Source organism: Heterodontus francisci, chromosome 5, assembly GCF_036365525.1.
Source record: "Heterodontus francisci isolate sHetFra1 chromosome 5, sHetFra1.hap1, whole genome shotgun sequence".
Lineage (NCBI taxonomy): Eukaryota > Metazoa > Chordata > Chondrichthyes > Heterodontiformes > Heterodontidae > Heterodontus > Heterodontus francisci.
The window spans coordinates 8,059,938-8,078,686 of NC_090375.1; the positions used below are offsets into that span (position 1 = coordinate 8,059,938).

Below are 18,749 nucleotides of genomic sequence, written 5' to 3' on the forward strand. Positions count from 1 at the left end.
ACAGCTCCATCATAACCTCCTTGCTCTTATATTCTATGCCTCGGCTAATAAAGGCAATTATCCCATATGCCTTCCTAACCACCTTATCTACCTGTGCTGCTGCCTTCAGTGATCTATGGACAAGCACCCCAAGGTCCCTCTGACCCTCTGTACTCCCTAGGGTCCTACCATCCATTGTATATTCCATTGCCTTGTTAGTCCTCCAAAGTGCATCACCTCACACTTCTCAGGATCAAACTCCATTTGCCACTGCTCCGCCCATCTTACCAGTCCATCTATATCATCCTGTAATCTAAGACTTTCCTCCTCACTATTTACGACACCACCAATTTTCATGTCGTCTATGAACTTACTGATCATATCTCCTATATTCACGTCAAAATCATTAATGTACAGAACAAACAACAAGGGTCCCAGCACCAATCTCTGCAGTACCCCACTGGTCACAGGTCTCCATTCACAAAATCTACCCTCTACCGTTACCCTCTGCCTCCTGCCACTAAGCCAATTTTGAATCCAATTTGCCAAATTACCTTGGATCCCATGGGCTCTTACCTTCTTAACCAATCTCCCATGTGGGACCTTATCAAAAGCCTTACTGAAGTCCATGTAGACTACACCAAAATAATTTGGCAGGGGGAGGGGATGCAGACTCCTAGCAGAATAGGGACACAGCTAAACACAGGAAAGTGAACAAGTCAGAGGGAATACAGCAGAAGTAGGTTTCAAGGGAGTAAGATCAGGATGGAAGGCTTCTACTTTAATGCCAGGAGTATTGCAGGTAAAATGGATGAGTTAAGGGCAAGGATTGACACGTGGAATTGTGATATAGTAGTCATCACGGAGACATGGTTGAGGGAGGGGCAGGATTGGCAGCTCAATATCCCGGGGTATAGAATCTTCAGGCGAGACAGAGGAGGGGGTAAAAGAGGAGGGGGCATTGAAATATTAGTTAAGGAGTCAGTTACTGCAGTAAGGAGAGATGATTTTTTTTTGGAGATACAGCACTGAAACAGGCCCTTCGGCCCACCGAGTCTGTGCCGACCATTAACCACCCATTTATACTAATCCTACACTGTTTCCATATTCCTACCACATCCCCACCTGTCCCTATATTTCCCTACCACCTCCCTATACTAGGGGCAATTTATAATGGCCAATTTACCTATCAACCTGCAAGTCTTTGGCATGTGGGAGGAAACCGGAGCACCCGAAGAAAACCCACGCAGACACAGGGAGAACTTGCAAACTCCACACAGGCAGTACGCAGAATTGAACCCGGGTCACTGGAGCTGTGAGGCTGCGGTGCTAACCACTTGGAGGGGGCATCAAATGAAGTTTTATGGGTAGAGTTTAGGAATAAAAAAGGGACAGCCACATTGCTAGGTGTTTATTATAGACCCCCAGATAGTCAGCGGGAAATTGAGGAGCAAATATGTGCACAATTCGCAGAGGTGTGTAAAAATAATAGGGTAATTATATTAGGTGATTTTAACTTTCCCAACATTAATTGGGATAGTCATCGTGTTAAGGGCTTAGATGGAGTGGCATTCTTAAAATGTATACAGGAGAACTTTTTAGCTCAATATGTAGAGGATCCAACAAGGGAGGGTGCAGTGCTGGACCTAATTCTGGGGAATGAAGCCGGACAGGTGGTTGATGTGTTGGTGGGGGAGCATTTTGGTGATAGTGACCACAACATGGTACAATTTAAGCTTGTCATGGAGAAAGAAATAGACAAGTTGCAAAAAAAGGTTTTGGATTGGGGGAGAGCGAATTTTAGTAAAATAAGGCAGGATCAGGCCAAGGTAGACTGGAAAGAGTTACTTGTCGGGAAATCTACAGAAGAGCAGTGGGGGGCATTCAAAAAGGAAATGGGGAGGGTACAGGCCCAACATGTTCCCTCTAGGGTAATAGGTAGGAGCAACAAGCCCAGAGAACCATGGATGACCAGAAACATTCAGGGTACGATGAGAAGGAAAAGAGAGGCTTTTAGCAAATACAAGGAGAGCAAATCAACGGAAGCATTAGTGGAGTACAGAAAGTGTTGGATGGAGCTTAAGAAAGCAATTAGGAGAGCAAAGAGGGGATATGAGAAAGCTCTGGCGGGTAAAAGTAGGGAAAATCCCTAGATATTCTATAAGTATATCAATGGGAAGAGGATAACCAGGGAAAGAGTAGAACCCATTAGGGACCAAGGGGGGAAATTTGTGGGTGGAGCCAGAGGACATTGGTAGGGTGTTGAACAAATACTTCACATCTGTCTTCACCCAAGAGAAAGAGGATGTAGATATGGAACTTAGAGAGAGAGACTGTGAGGTTCTTCAGCAAATTGTCATAGGGAGTGACAAGGTATTGGAGGTTTTGGAAGGCTTAAAAGTGGACAAATCTCCAGGTCCGGACGCTTTGTGTCCCAGGATGCTGTGGGAGGCGAGGGTGGAGATTGCAGGGTCTCTGACCCTAATTTTTAATTCCTCTCTGGCCACGGGGGAGGTGCCAGAGGACTGGAGAACAGCTAATGTGGTCCCATTATTTAAGAAAGGTTGTAGAGATAAGCCAGGGAACTACAGACCAGTGAGTCTCACGTCAGTGGTAGAGAAACTATTGAAGAAAATTCTGAAGGAGAGAATCTATCTCCACTTGGAGAGGCAAAATTTGATTAGGAATAGTCAGCATGGCTTTGTCAGAGGGAGGTCATGCCTAACAAATTTGATTGAATTTTTTGAGCATGTGACCTGGTGTGTAGATGAGGGTAGTGCAGTTGATGTAGTTTACATGGATTTCAGCAAAGCCTTTGACAAGGTCTCACATGGGAGACTTATCAAGAAAGCAAATGCACATTGGATACAAGGGAACTTGATAAGGTGGATTCAAAATTGGCTTAGCTGTAGGAGACAGAGAGTGATGACAGACGGCTGTTTTAGTGACTGGAAGCCAGTGTCCAGTGGCGTACCACAGGGATCTCTGCTGGGTCCCCTATTGTTTGTCATTTATATAAACGACATAGATGACTATGTGGGGGGTAGGATCAGTAAGTTCGCGGATGACACAAAGATTGGCCGAGTGGTTAACAGTGCGGTGGAGTGTCTTAGGTTACAGGAAGATATAGACAGGATGATCAAATGGGCAGAAAAGTGGCAGATGGAATTTAACGCTGAAAAGTGTGAGGTGATACACTTTGGAAGGAGTAATGTGACACGGAAGTATTCAATGAATGGCCTGACACTGGGAAGTTCCGAGGAACAAGGGGACCTTGGCGTGTTTGTCCATAGATCTCTGAAGGCAGAAGGGCAGGTTAATAGGGTGGTGAAAAAAGCATATGGGACACTTGCCTTTATCAATCGAGGCACAGATTACAAAAGCAGGGAGGTCAAGTTGGAGTTGTATAGAACTTTGGTAAGGTCACAGCTGGAGTACTGTGTGCAATTCTGGTCGCCACATTATAGGAAGGATGTGATTGCATTGGAGGGGGTGCAGAGGCGATTCACCAGGATGTTGCCTGGGATGGAACGTTTAAGCTATGAAGAGAGGTTGGTTAGGCTTGGGTTGTTTTCGCTGGAGCAGAGAAGACTGAGGGGTGACCTGATCGAGGTGTACAAGATTATGAGGGGCATGGACAGGGTGGATAGGGAGCAGCTGTTCCCCTTAGTTGAAGGGTCAGTTACGAGGGGTCACAAGTTTAAGGTGAGGGGCGGGAGGTTTAAGGCGGATTTGAGAAAGAACATTTTTACCCAGAGGGTGGTGACAGTCTGGAATGCACTGCCTGGGAGGGTGGTAGAGGCAGGTTGCCTCACATCCTTTAAAAAGTACCTGGATGAGCACTTAGCACGTCATAACATTCAAGGCTATGGGCCAACTGCTGGCAAATGGGATTAGGTAGACAGATCAGGTGTCTTTATTGCATCGGTGCTGACTCGATGGGCCGAAGGGCCTCTTCTGCACTGTATTATTCTGTGATTCTGTGAACTGCCTTACCCTCATCTACACATCTAGTCGCTTCCTTGAAAAATTCAATCAAATTTGTTAGACACGATCTCCCCCTGACAAAGCAATGCTGACTATCCTTGATTAATCCCTGCCTCTCCAAGTGGAGATTAATCCTGTCCCTCAGAATTTTTTCCAATAGTTTCCCTACCTCTGATATTAGACTCACCGGCCTGTAATTACCTGGTTTATACCTACTACCCTTCTTGAATAATGGTACCACATTCGCTGTCCTCCAGTCCTCTGGTACCTCTCCTGTGGCCAGACAGGATTTGAAAATTAGTGCCAGAGCCCCCGCTATAGAAACATAGAAAATAGGAGCAGGAGTAGGCCATTTGGCCCTTCAAGCCTGCTCCACCATTCATTATGATCAAGGCTGATTAGCCAACTCAGTAACCTGTACTGCCTTTCCCCCCATACCCTTTGATCCCTTTCGCCCCAAGAGCTATATCTAACTCCTTCTTGAAAACATACAATGTTTTGACCTCAATTGCTTTCTGTGGTAGTGAATTCCACAGGTTCACCACTCTCTGGGTGAAGAAATTTCTCCTCATCTCAGTCCTGAAAGGTTTACCCCGTATCCTTAGACTATGACCCCTGGTTCTGGACTCCCCCACCATCGGGAACATCCTTCCTGCATCTACCCTGTCAAATCCTGTTAGAATTTTATAGGTTTCTATGAGATCCCCCCTTCACTCTTCTGAACTCCAGAGAATATAATCCTAACCGACTCAATCTCTCCTCACACGTCAGTCCTGCCATCCCAGGAATCAGTCTGGTAAACCTACGCTGCACTCCCTCTATAGCAAGAACATCCTTCCTCTGACAAGGAGACCAAAATGGCACACAATATTCCAGATGTGGCCTCACCAAGGCCCTGTATAATTGCAGCAAGACATCCCTGCTCCTGTACTTGAATCCTCTCGCTATGAAGGCCAACATACCATTTGCCTTTTTTACCGCCTGTTGCACCTGCATGCTTACCTTCAGCGACTGGTGTATGAGAACACCCAGGTCTCATTGCATATTCCCCTCTCTCAGTTTATAGCCATTCAGATAATAATCTGCCTTCCTGTTTTTGCTACCAAAGTGGATAATCTCACATTTATCCACATTATACTGCATCTGCCATGCATTTGCCCACTCACTTAACTTGTCCAAATCACCCTGAAGCCTCTCTGCATCCTCCTCACAACTCACCCTCCCACCCAGTTTTGTGTCATCTGCAAATTTGGGGATATTACATTTAGTTCCCTCATCTAAATCATTAATATATATTGTGAATAACCGGGGTCCGAGCATCAATCCCTGTGGTACCCCACGAGTCACTGCCTGCCATTCGGAAAAAGACCTGTTTATCCCTACTCCTTGTTTCCTGTCTGCCAACCAATTTTCTATCCATCTCCTCCCTTGCCTCACATAGCAGCCTGGGGTACATCTCATCTGGGCCTGGGGATTTATCCACATTTAAGCTGCTGATACATCCTCCTCTTCAATGTTAATTTGATCAAGTATATCACATTTCCCCTCCCTGATCATTACACCTATGTAAGAACAACTTATATTTATATAGTGCCTTTAATATAATAAAACGTCCCAAGGCACTGGATAGGAGCGATATAAAACACAGTATGACATCATACCACAAAAGGAGATATTAGGTCAAGTGACCAAAAGCTTGGTCAAAGAGGTCGGTTTTCAGGAGTGCCTTAAAGGAGGAGGGAGGAAGCAGGTAATTACAGGCCAGTGAGTCTAACATCAGTGGTAGGGAAACTATTGGAAAAAATTCTGAGGGACAGGATTAATCTCCACTTGGAGAGGCAGGGCTTAATCAGGGATAGTCAGCATGGCTTTGTCAGGGGAAGATAGTGTCTAACTAACTTGATTGAACTTTTCAAGGCAGTGACTAGATGTGTAGATGAGGGTAAAGCAGTTGATGTAGTTTATATGGACTTCAGTGAGGCTTTTGATAAGGTCCCGCATGGGAGATCAGTTAAGAAGGTAAGAGCCCATGGGATCCAGGGCAATTTGGCAAATTGGACCCAAAATTGGCTTCCTGGCAGGAGGCAGAGGGTGATGGTTGAGGGTTGTTTTTGCGAGTGGAAGCCTGTGACCAGTGGTGTACCGCAGGGATCGGTGCTGGGACCCTTGCTGTTAGTAGTGTACATTAATGATTTAGACATAAATATAGGAGGTATGATCAGTAAGTTCACAAATGACACGAAAATTGGTGGTGTCGTAAATAGTGAGGAGAAAATCCTTAGATTACAGGGTGATATAGATTGGCTGGTAAAATGGGCGGAGCAGTGGCAAATGGAATTTAATCCTGAGAAGTGTGAGGTGATGCATTTTGGGAGGACAAACAAGACAAGGGAATATACAATGGATGGTAGGACCCTAGGAAGTACAGAGGGTCAGATGGATCTTGGTCTACTTGTCCATAGATCACTGAAGGCAGCAGCACAGGTAGATAAGGTGGTTAGGGAGGCATATGGGATAATTTCCTTTATTACCCAAGGCACAGAATATAAGAGCAGGGAGGTTATGATGGAGCTGTATAAAACGCTAGTTCGGCCACAGCTGGAGTACTCTGTACAGTTCTGGTCACCACACTATCGGAAGGATGTGATTGCACTGGAGAGGGTGCAGAGGAGATTCACCAGGATGTGGCCTGGGCTGGAGCATTTCAGCTGTGAAGAGAGACTGAAAAGGCGAGGGTTGTTTTCCTTAGAACAGAGAAGGCTGAGTGGGGACCTGATTGAGGTATACAAAATTACGAAGGGCATTGCTAGGGTAGATAGGAAGAAACTTTTTCCCTCAGCGGAGGGGTCAATAACCAGGGGGCATAGATTTAAGGTAAGATGCAGGAGGTTTAGAGGGGATTTGAGGAAAAGGTTTTTCACCCAGAGGGTGGTTGCAATTCACGGAGAAGACTCGGAGGGCAGAGCTCCAGACCGGTAAGAAAAAAAACTTACCTTGGGGATTCGCGGCCTACATTCTCGGAGAAGACTCGGAGGGAGGAGTTCCAGACCGGTAAGTATAAAAAACTTACCTCGGGGATTCGCGGCCTACATTCACGGAGAAGACTCGGAGGGCAGAGTTCCAGACCGGTAAGTATAAAAAACTTACCTCGGGGATTCGCGGCCTACATTCACGGAGAAGACTTGGAGGGCAGAGTTTCAGACCGGTAAGTATAAAAAACATACCTCGGGGATTCGCGGCCTACATTCACGGAGAAGACTCGGAGGGAGGAGTTCCAGGCCGGTAAGTATAAAAAACTTACCTCGGGGATTCGCGGCCTACATTCACGGAGAAGACTCGGAGGGAGGAGTTCCAGGCCGGTAAGTATAAAAAACATACCTCGGGGATTCGCGGCCTACATTCACGGAGAAGAATCGGAGGGCGGAGTTTCAGACCGGTAAGTATAAAAAACATACCTCGGGGATTCGCGGCCTACATTCACGGAGAAGAATCGGAGGGCGGAGTTCCAGACCGGTAAGTATAAAAAACCTACCTCTGGTAAAAAAAAAACTGAAAAGTGATGTCACAGGAAAGCTGTGACCTGATGGCTGGTAGGGAATTTGTACTGAATTTGAAAATAAAACATTGGTAAAAATTGATTAAAACCCTAATTAACTCATTAATAAGTAGAGTATTTAAACCAGAGGGAGGAGATTACTGTATTTAGATAGCATTTAATATTTATAGTAGAAATCTAGCACTGGGGACCATATAGATAATTATAACAATTTAGTAAGGATTTAATAAGTATTTATTTATTTTATATTAATTAACTAATTAGTGCTAGAAATGTCAGTTAGAGGGGTGAAGTGCTTCACCTGTGAGATGTGGGAAGTCCGTGACGCTTCCAGCGTTCTGGACAACTACATCTGCAGGAAGTGTACCCAGTTGCAGCTCCTCACAGACCGCATGGATCGGTTGGAGCAGCAACTGGATGCACTTAGGAGCATGCAGGTGGTGGAAAGTGTCATAGACAGGAGCTTTAGAGAAGTGGTTACACCCAAGATGCAGGCAGATAGATGGGTGACCACTAGAAGGGGCAGGCAGTCAGTGCAGGAATCCCCTGTGGCTATCGCCCTCTCTAACAGGTATACCGTTAGAAAACAGCAGCAGCCAGAGCAGTGGCACCACGGCTGGCACTTTGTTCAGCAGGGAGGGACAAAGTGCAGAAGAGCAATAGTTATAGGGGACTCTATAGTCAGGGGCACAGATAGGCGCTTCTGTAGACGTGAAAGAGACTCCAGAATGGTATGTTGCCTCCCTGGTGCCAGGGTCAAGGATGTCTCTGAACGGACAGGGGGCATTCTGAAGGGGGAGGGTGAACAGCCAGAGGTTGTGGTACACATTGGTACCAATGACATAGGCAGGAAGAGTGACGAGGTCCTGCAGGGGGGAGTTTAGGGAGTTAGGTAGTAAGTTAAAAAACAGGACCTCTAGGGTTGTAATCTCGGGATTACTCCCTGTGCCACGTGCCAGTGAGGCTAGAAATAGGAAGATAGTGCAGCTAAACACGTGGCTGAACAGCTGGTGTAGAAGGGAGGGTTTCAGATATCTGGACCATTGGGATCTCTTCAGGGACAGATGGGACCTGTACAAGAAGGACGGGTTGCATCTAAACTGGAGGGGCACAAATATCCTGGCTGCGAGGTTTGCTAGCGTCACTCAGGAGGGTTTAAACTAGTGTGGCAGGGGGGTGGGAACCAGAGCAGTCGGACAGCAAGTGAAATAAATGAAGGGGAACTAGTCAATAAGGCCAGTAAGACTAAGAGGAAGAGCAGGCAGGGAGATGTTGCGGAGAACAGTGGGACTGGTGGTCTGAAGTGCATTTGTTTCAATGCGAGAAGTATAACAGGTAAGGCAGATGGACTTAGAGCTTGGATTAGTACTTGGAACTATGATATTGTTGCTATTACAGAGACTTGGTTGAGGGAAGGACAGGATTGGCAGCTAAATGTTCCAGGATTTAGAAGCTTCAGGTGGGATAGAGGAAGATGTAAAAGGGGTGGGGGAGTTGCATTGCTGGTTAAGGAGAATATCACAGCTGTACTGCGGGAGGACACCTCGGAGGGGTCATGCAGCGAGGCAATATGGGTGGAGCTCAGGAATAGGAAGGGTGCAGTCACAATGTTGGGGGTTTTCTACAGGCCTCCCAACAGCCAGCGGGAGGTAGAGGAGCAGATATGTAGACAGATTTTGGAAAGATGTAAAGGTAACAGGGTTGTAGTGGTGGGTGATTTTAACTTCCCCAATATTGACTGGGACTCACTTAGTGCTAGGGGCTTGGATGGGGCAGAATTTGTAAGGAGCATCCAGGAGGGCTTCTTGAAACAATATGTAGATAGTCCAACTAGGGATGGGGCCGTACTGGACCTGGTATTGGGGAATGAGCCCGGCCAGGCGGTCGAAGTTTCAGTAGGAGAGCATTTCGGGAACTGTGACCATAATTCCATAAGTGGATAAGGATAAGAGTAGTCCTCGGGTGAAGGTGCTAAATTGGGGGAAGGCTAATTATAACAATATTAGGCAGGAACTGAAGAGTTTAGATTGGGGGCGGCTGTTTGAAGGTAAATCAACATCTGACATGTGGGAGTCTTTCAAACGTCAGTTGATTAGAATCCAGGACCAGCATGTTCCTGTGAGGAAGAAGGATAAGTTTGGCAAGTTTCGTGAACCTTGGATAACGCGGGAGATTGTGAGCCTCGTCAAAAAGAAAAAGGAAGCATTCGTAAGGGCTGGAAGGCTAGGAACAGACGAATCCCTTGACGAATATAAAGAAAGTAGGAAGGAACTTAAGCAAGGAGTCAGGAGGGCTAAAAGGGGTTATGAGAAGTCATTGGCAAACAGGATTAAGGAAAATCCCAAGACTTTTTATACGTATATAAAGAGCAAGAGGGTAACCAGGGAAAGGGTTGGCCCACTCAAGGACAGAGATAGGAATCTATGTGTGGAGCCAGAGGAAATGGGCGAGGTACTAAATGAGTACTTTGCATCAGTATTCACCAAAGAGAAGGACTTGGTGGATGATGAGCCTAGGGAAGGGATTGTAGATAGTCTCAGTCATCTCATTATCAAAAAGGAGGAGGTGTTGGGTGTCTTGCAAAGCATTAAGGTAGATAAGTTCCCAGGGCCTGATGGGATCTACCCCAGAATACTGAGGGAGGCAAGGGAAGAAATTGCTGGGGCCTTGACAGAAATCTTTGCATCTTCATTGGCTACAAGTGAGGTCCCAGAGGACTGGAGAATAGCCAATGTTGTTCCTTTGTTTAAGAAGGGTAGCAAGGATAATCCAGGAAATTATAGGCCAGTGAGCCTTACGTCAGTGGTGGGGAAATTATTAGAGAGGATTCTTCGGGACAGGATTTACTCCCATTTGGAAACAAATGGACTTATTAGCGAGAGGCAGCATGGTTTTGTGAAGGGGAGGTCGTGTCTCACTAATTTGATTGAGTTTTTTGATGAAGTGACAAAGATGATTGATGAAGGAAGGGCAGTGGATGTTATCTATATGGACTTCAGTAAAGCCTTTGACAAGGTCCCTCATGGCAGACTGGTACAAAAGGTGAAGTCACATGGGATCAGGGGGGAGCTGGCAAGATGGATGCTTTTCTGAATGGAGGGCTGTGACTAGTGGTGTTCCACAGGGATCAGTGCTGGGACCTTTGCTGTTTGTAGTATATATAAATGATTTGGAGGAAAATGTAGCTGGTCTGATTAGTAAGTTTGTGGACGACACAAAGGTTGGTGGAGTTGCGGATAGTGATGAGGATTGTCAGAGGATACAGCAGGATATAGATCGGTTGGAGACTTGGGCGGAGAAATGGCAGATGGAGTTAATTCGGACAAATGTGAGGCAATGCATTTTGGAAGGTCTAATGCAGGTGGGAAGTATACAGTAAATGGCAGAACCCTTAGGAGTATTGACAGGCAGAGAGATCTGGGCGTACAGGTCCACAGGTCACTGAAAGTGGCAATGCAGGTGGATAAGGTAGTCAAGAAGGCATACAGCATGCTTGCCTTCATTGGTCGGGGCACAGAGTATAAAAATAGGCAAGTCATGCTGCAGCTGTACAGAACTTTAGTTAGGCCACACTTAGAATATTGCGTGCAATTCTGGTCGCCACACTACCAGAAGGACGTGGAGGCTTTGGAGAGGGTACAGAAGAGGTTTACCAGGATGTTGCCTGGTCTGGAGATAATTAGCTATGAGGAGAGGTTGGATAACCTCGAATTGTTTTCACTGGAACGATGGAGGTGGAGGGGCAACGTGATAGAGGTTTACAAAGTTATAAGCGGCATGGACAGAGTGGATAGTCAGAAGCTTTTTCCCAGGGTGGAAGAGTCAGTTACTAGGGGACATAGGTTTAAGGTGAGAGGGGCAAAGTTTAGAGGGGATGTGCGAGGCAAGTTCTTTACACAGAGGGTGGTGAGTGCCTGGAACTTGCTGCCGGGGGAGGTGGTGGAAGCAGGTACCATAGAGACGTTTAAGAGGCATCTTGACAAATACATGAGTAGGATGGGAATAGAGGGATATGGGCCCCGGAAGTGCAGAAGGTTTTAGTTTAGGCGGGCATCAAGATCGGCGCAGGCTTGGAGGGCCGAATGGCCTGTTCCTGTGCTGTACTGTTCTTTGTTTGTTCTTTGAATCTGGAACACACTGCCTGAAGAGGTGGTAGAGACAGGAACCCTCACAACATTTAAGAAGTATTTAGATGAGCACTTGAAACATCATAGCATACAAGGCTATGGGCCAAGTGCTGGAAAATGGGATTACAATAGTTAGGTGCTTGATGGCCGGCACAGATACGATGGGCGGAAGGGCCTCTTTCTGTGCTGTATATCTCTGTGACTCTATGACATCAGGAAGCTGCGATCCCCAGCTGGAATTTGATCACCTGTATTATCCATCACTTCAGATCCTCTGACTCCTCTCCTGAAGGTGTTGACTGTCTCTGGGGTAAGCGTGCAACAGGCATAGGGCACCCTCCAGCACCTCATCCAGGCGGGCCATTTCACAAAAGCTCCCATTTTGCTAGCAGGTTATTTATCCAACAGGACATCACATCCTCATTCACCCAGCCATCAAGCCCCTCAGTATTTCATTCCCCCGAAACCCAGACCCATATTTTAGCAACAGGAGTCAGGTGTTGGTGGATGTGGTATACTTGGATTTTCAGATGGCTTTTGATAACCCCCACAGGAGGTTGGTTCGCAAAAGCAAAGCACATGGGATAGGAGGTAATATACTGGCATGGATTAAGGATTGGTTAACAGGCAGAAAACAGAGAGTAGGAATAAACGGGTCATTCTCGCGTTGGCAGGCTGTGACTAGTGGGGTACCACAGGGATCAGTGCTTGGGCCCCAGCTGTTCACAATATATATCTAATATATTCGATTGCACAGTATATGCACTTATCTTCTGGGAGTGGAGCGGACCTGTGGAGAGAACGCTGAGAGCAGAGCCAATAAATGAAGCCCGAGGATCGCAGCCCAATCACTTACTCTCTGGGACCGGAGCGGAGAGGAGTGGACCTGTGGGGAGAACGCCGAGAGTGTGTACCACAGACCTCCAAAGTCAGGGAGAGATAGAGGAGCAGACATGTAGGCAAATCTCAGAGAGGTGTAAAAATAATAGGGTAATAATAGTAGGGGATTTCAACTTCCCCAATATCAACTGGGATAGTCTTAGTGCAAAAGGCTTAAAGGGGGCAGAATTCTTAAAATGCATACAGGAGAGCTTTTTGAGCTATTACATAGCAAGTCCTACAGGAGAAGGGGCAGTACTGGACCTAATCCTAGGGAATGAAGCTGGACAAGTGGTAGAAGTGTCAGTGGGGAAGCATTTCGGGAATACTGACCATAACTCTGTAAGATTTAAGGTCGGTATGGAAAAGGACAAAGAAGGGCCGGAAATAAAGGTAATGAATTGGGGGAAGGTGGATTTCAATATGATAAAACAGGATCTGGCCAAAGTGGACTGGGAGCAGCTACTTGTAGGAAAGTCTACATCAGACCAGTGGGAGTCATTCAAAGAGGAAATAGTGAGAGTTCAGAGCCAACATGTACCCGTTAAGGTGAAGGGTAGGACCAACAAGTCCAGGGAACTCTGGATCTCAAGGGATATAGAGGATTGGATCAGGATAAAAAAAGGAGGCTTATGGCAGATTCAGAGCACCAAAACCAGCAGAGGCACTAGAGGAATATAGAAAGTGTCGGGGGTGGGGGGGGGGGTGGGGGGTACTTAAAAAAAGTAACTAGGAGAGCGAAGAGGGGACATGAAAAAACACTGGCGGGCAAGATAAAGGAAAAGCCTAAGGCGTTTTATGAGTATATTAAGGGCAAGAGGATAACCAGGGAACGAGTAGGGTCCATTCGGGACCAAAGTGGCAATCTGTGTGTGGAGCCGGAGGACATAGGTGAAGTTTTAAATGATTACTTTTCATCTGTGTTCACTATGGAGAAGGATGATGAAGGAGTAGAGATTGGAGAGGGGGCTTGTGATATACGTGAACATATTAGCATTGAAAGGGAGGAAGTATTAGCTGTTTTAGCGGGCTTAAAAGTGGATAAATCCCCAGGCCCAGATGAGATGTATCCCAGACTGTTATGTTTTTTTTATTCATTCAGGGATGTGGGCGTCACTGGCCAGGCCAGCATTTATTGCCCATCCCTAATTGCCCTTGAGAAGGTGGTGGTGAGCTGCCTTCTTGAACCGCTGCAGTCCATTTGGGGTAGGTATACCCACAGTGCTGTTAGGAAGGGAGTTCCAGGATTTTGACCCAGCGACAGTGAAGGAACGGCGATATAGTTCCAAGTCAGGGTGGTATGTGACTTGGAGGGGAACTTGCAGGTGGTGATGTTCCCATGCATTTGCTGCCCTTGTCCTTCTAGTTGGGAGAGGTCGCGGGTTTGTAAGGTGCTGTCTAAGGAGCCTTGGTGCATTGCTGCAGTGCATCTTGTAGATGGTACACACTGCTGCCACTGTGCGTCGGTGGTGGAGGGAGTGAATGTTTGTAGATGGGGTGCCAATCAAGCGGGCTGCTTTGTCCTGGATGGTGTCGAGCTTCTTGAGTGTTGTTGGAGCTGCACCCATCCAGGCAAGTGGAGAGTATTCCATCACACTCCTGACTTGTGCCTTGTAGATGGTGGACAGGCTTTGGGGAGTCAGGAGGTGAGTTACTTGCTGCAGGACTAGTGTGGGATTCAGCTATGGTAATGCCGTTGAATGTCAAGGGGAGATGGTAAGATTCTCTCTTGTTGGAGGTGGTCATTGCCTGGCACTTGTGTGGCACGAATGTTACTTGCCACTTAATAGCCCAAGCCTGGATATTGTCCAGGTCTTGCTGCATTTCTACACGGACTGCTTCAGTATCTGAGGAGTCACAAATGGTGCTGAACATTGTGCAATTAGCAGCAAACATCCCCACTTCTGACCTTATGATTGAAGGTAGGTCATTGATGAAGCAGCTGAAGATGGTTGGGCCTAGGACACTGCCCTGAGGAACTCCTGCAGTGATGTCCTGGGACTGAGATGATTGACCTCCAACAACCACAACCATCTTCCTTTGCGCTAGGTATGACTCCAGCCAGCGGAGGATTTTCCCCCTGATTCCCATTGACCTCAGTTTTGCTCGGGCTCCTTGATGCCATACTCTGACAAATGCTGTCTTGATGTCAAGGGCAGTCACTCTCACCTCACCTCTTGAGTTCAGCTCTTTTGTCCATGTTTGAACCAAGGCTGTAATGAGGTCAGGAGCTGAGTGGCCCTGGCGGAACCCAAACGGAGTGTCACTGAGCAGGTTATTGCTATGTGAGCCAAGTGAGGAGATAGCAGGGGCTGTGACATAAATTTTCAAATCCTCTCTGACCACAGGAGAGGTACCAGAGGACTGGAGGACAGCGAATGTGGCACCATTATTCAAGAAGAGTAGATAAACCAAGTCATTACAGGCCGGTGAGTCCAACATCAGTGGTAGGAAAACTATTGGAAAAAATTCTGAGGGACAGGATTAATCTCCACTTGGAGAGGCAAGGGTTAATCAGGGATAGTCAGCATTGCTTTGTCAGGGGGGAGACCATGTTTAATTGACATGATTGAATTCACTAGATGTGTTCTTTTGGGCCTCCTTATCTCGAGAGACAATGGATACGCGCCTGGAGGTGGTCAGTGGTTTGTGAAGCAGCGCCTGGAGTGGCTATAAAGGCCAATTCTGGAGTGACAGGCTCTTCCACAGGTGCTGCAGAGAAATTTGTTTGTCGGGGCTGTTGCACAGTTGGCTCTCCCCTTGCGCCTCTGTCTTTTTTCCTGCCAACTACTAAGTCTCTTCGACTCGCCACAATTTAGCCCTGTCTTTATGGCTGCCCGCCAGCTCTGGTGAATGCTGGCAACTGACTCCCACGACTTGTGATCAATGTCACACGATTTCATGTCGCGTTTGCAGACGTCTTTATAGCGGAGACATGGACGGCCGGTGGGTCTGATACCAGTGGCGAGCTCGCTGTACAATGTGTCTTTGGGGATCCTGCCATCTTCCATGCGGCTCACATGGCCAAGCCATCTCAAGCGCCGCTGACTCAGTAGTGTGTATAAGCTGGGGGTGTTGGCCGCTTCAAGGACTTCTGTGTTGGAGATATAGTCCTGCCACCTGATGCCAAGTATTCTCCGAAGGCAGCGAAGATGGAATGAATTGAGACGTCGCTCTTGGCTGGCATACGTTGTCCAGGCCTCGCTGCCGTAGAGCAAGGTACTGAGGACACAGGCCTGATACACTCGGACTTTTGTGTTCCGTGTCAGTGCGCCATTTTCCCACACTCTCTTGGCCAGTCTGGACATAGCAATGGAAGCCTTACCCATGCGCTTGTTGATTGGGCCTAGGACACTGCCCTGAGGAACTCCTGCAGTGATGTCCTGGGACTGAGATGATTGACCTCCAACAACCACAACCATCTTCCTTTGCGCTAGGTATGACTCCAGCCAGCGGAGGTTTTTCCCCCTGATTCCCATTGACCTCAGTTTTGCTCGGGCTCCTTGATGCCATACTCTGACAAATGCTGTCTTGATGTCAAGGGCAGTCACTCTCACCTCACCTCTTGAGTTCAGCTCTTTTGTCCATGTTTGAACCAAGGCTGTAATGAGGTCAGGAGCTGAGTGGCCCTGGCGGAACCCAAACGGAGTGTCACTGAGCAGGTTATTGCTATGTGAGCCAAGTGAGGAGATAGCAGGGGCTGTGACATAAATTTTCAAATCCTCTCTGACCACAGGAGAGGTACCAGAGGACTGGAGGACAGCGAATGTGGCACCATTATTCAAGAAGGGTAGCAGGGATAAACCAGGTCATTACAGGCCGGTGAGTCCAACATCAGTGGTAGGAAAACTATTGGAAAAAATTCTGAGGGACAGGATTAATCTCCACTTGGAGAGGCAGGGATTAATCAGGGATAGTCAGCATTGCTTTGTCAGGGGGGAGACCATGTTTAATTGACATGATTGAATTCACTAGATGTGTAGATGAGGGTAAAGCAGTTTATGTAGTCTGCAAGGACTTCAGTAAGGCTTTTGATAAGGTCCGACTTGGGAGATTGGTTAAGAAGGTAAAAGCCCATGGGATCCAGGGTAATTTGGCAAAGTGGATCCAAATTTGGCTTAGTGGCAGGAGGCAGAGAATAATGGTTGAGGGTTGTATTTGCGAGTGGAAGCCTGTGACCAGTGGTGTACCACAGGGATCGGTGCTGGGACCCTTGTTGTTTGTAGTCTACATTAATGATTTAGACGTGAATATAGGAGGTATGATCAGTAATTACGCAGATGACACGAAAAATGGTGGTGTCGTAAATAGTGAGGAGGAAAGCCTTAGATTACAAGATGATATAGATGGGCTGGTAAGATGGGCGGAGCAATGGCAAATGGAATTTAATCCTGAGAAGTGTGAGGACTAACAAGGCAAGGGAATATACAATGGATGGTAGGACCCTAGGAAGTACAGAGGGTCAGAGGGACCTTGGTGTACTTGTCCATAGATCACTGAAGGCAGCAGCACAGGTAGATAAGGTGGTTAGGAAGGCATATGGGATACTTGCCTTTATTAGCTGAGGCATAGAATATAAGAGCAGGGCGGTTATGATGGAGCTGTATAAAACGCTAGTTAGGCCACAGCTGATGTACTGTGTACAGTTCTGGGCACCACACTATAGGAAGGATGTGATTGCACTGGAGAGGGTGCAGTGGAGATTCACTGGGATGTTGCCTGGGCTGGAGCATTTCAGCTATGAAGAGAGACTGAAAAGGCTGGGGTTGTTTTCCTTCGAGCAGAGAAGGCTGAGGGGGGACATGATTGAGGTATACAAAATTATGAGGGGCATTGATAGGTTAGATAGAAAGAGACTTTTTCCCTTAGCAGAGGGGTCAATAACCAGGGGGCACAGATTTAAGGTAAGGGGCAGGAGGTTTAGAGGGGATTTAAGGAAAAAGATTTTCATCCAGAGAGTGGTTGGAATCTGGAACACACTGCCTGAAGAGGTGGTAGAGGCAGGAACCCTCACAACATTTAAGAAGTATTGAGATGAGCACTTGAAACGCCACAGCATACAAGGTTACAGGCCAAGTGCTGGAAAATGGGATTCGAATAGATAGGTGCTTGATGGCTGGCACAGACACGATGGGCCGAAGGGCCTGTTTCTGTGCTGTATAACTCTATATCAATGATTTGGATGTGGGGACCACATGTAGTATTTCCAAGTTTACAGATGACACAATACTAGGTGGGAATGTGTGGTGTGAGGAAGATGCAAAGTGGCTTCAAGGGGATTTGGATAGACTTCCTGAGTGGGCAAGAATGTGGCAGTTGGAATATAATGTGGGAAAATGTGAGATTATCCATTTTGGTTGGAGGAATAGATGTGCAGAGTATTTCTTAAATGGTAAGAGATTAGAAAGTGTAGATGTACAAAGGGACCTGGGTGTCCTTGTCAATAGGTCACTGAAAGCTAACATGCAGGTGCAGCAAGAAATTAGGAAGGCTAATGGTATGTTGGCCTTGAGCACAAGATGATTTGAACACAGGAGTAGTGACGTCTTGCTGCAATTGTATAGAACATTGATTAGACCGCACTTGGAGTATTGTGTGCAGTTTTGGTCCTCTAAGCTTAGGAAGGATATTATTGCCATCAAGGGATTGAAACGAAGGTTCACCAGACTCGTTCCTGGAATGGTGGGACTGCCCTATGAAGAGAGATTGGGGAAAGAGAGCCTGTATTCTCCAGAGTTTTGAAGAATGAGAGGTGATCTCATGGAAACCCAGAAAATACTTAAAGGGATAGACAGGGTAGATACAGCTAAGATGTTTCCCCTGGTTGGGGAATCTAGAACCAGGGAACACAATTTCAAAATAAGGGGGAAGCCACTCAGTACTGAGATGAGGAGAAATTTCTGTACTCAGAGGGTTGTGAATCTTTGGAATTCTCTACCCCAGAGGGCTGTGGAAGCTCAGTCATTGAGTATGTTTAAAGCAGAGATTGACAGATTTCTAAATACAAATGACATAAAGGGATATGAGGATAGTGTGGGAAAAAGGCATTGAAGTGGGTGATCAGTCATGATCATATTGAATGACAGGGCAGGCTCGATAGGCTGAATGGCCTACTCCCACTCCTATTTTCCTATGAAAGTGAGGTGGAGAGGTGGGGAGGGAATTCCAGAGCTTGGGACCCAGGCAGCTGTAGGTTCTGCCATCAATTGGGGAGCAATTAA

The 18,749-nt window shown here is 46.9% G+C and overlaps 1 protein-coding gene across 1 annotated transcript in view; it reads left to right on the forward strand.

Moving 5' to 3' along the window:
* asic1c (acid-sensing (proton-gated) ion channel 1c) overlaps positions 1 to 18,749 on the forward strand; it is a 253,571-nt gene that overhangs the window by 179,303 nt on the left and 55,519 nt on the right. The gene's annotated exons all lie outside the window — the stretch shown is intronic.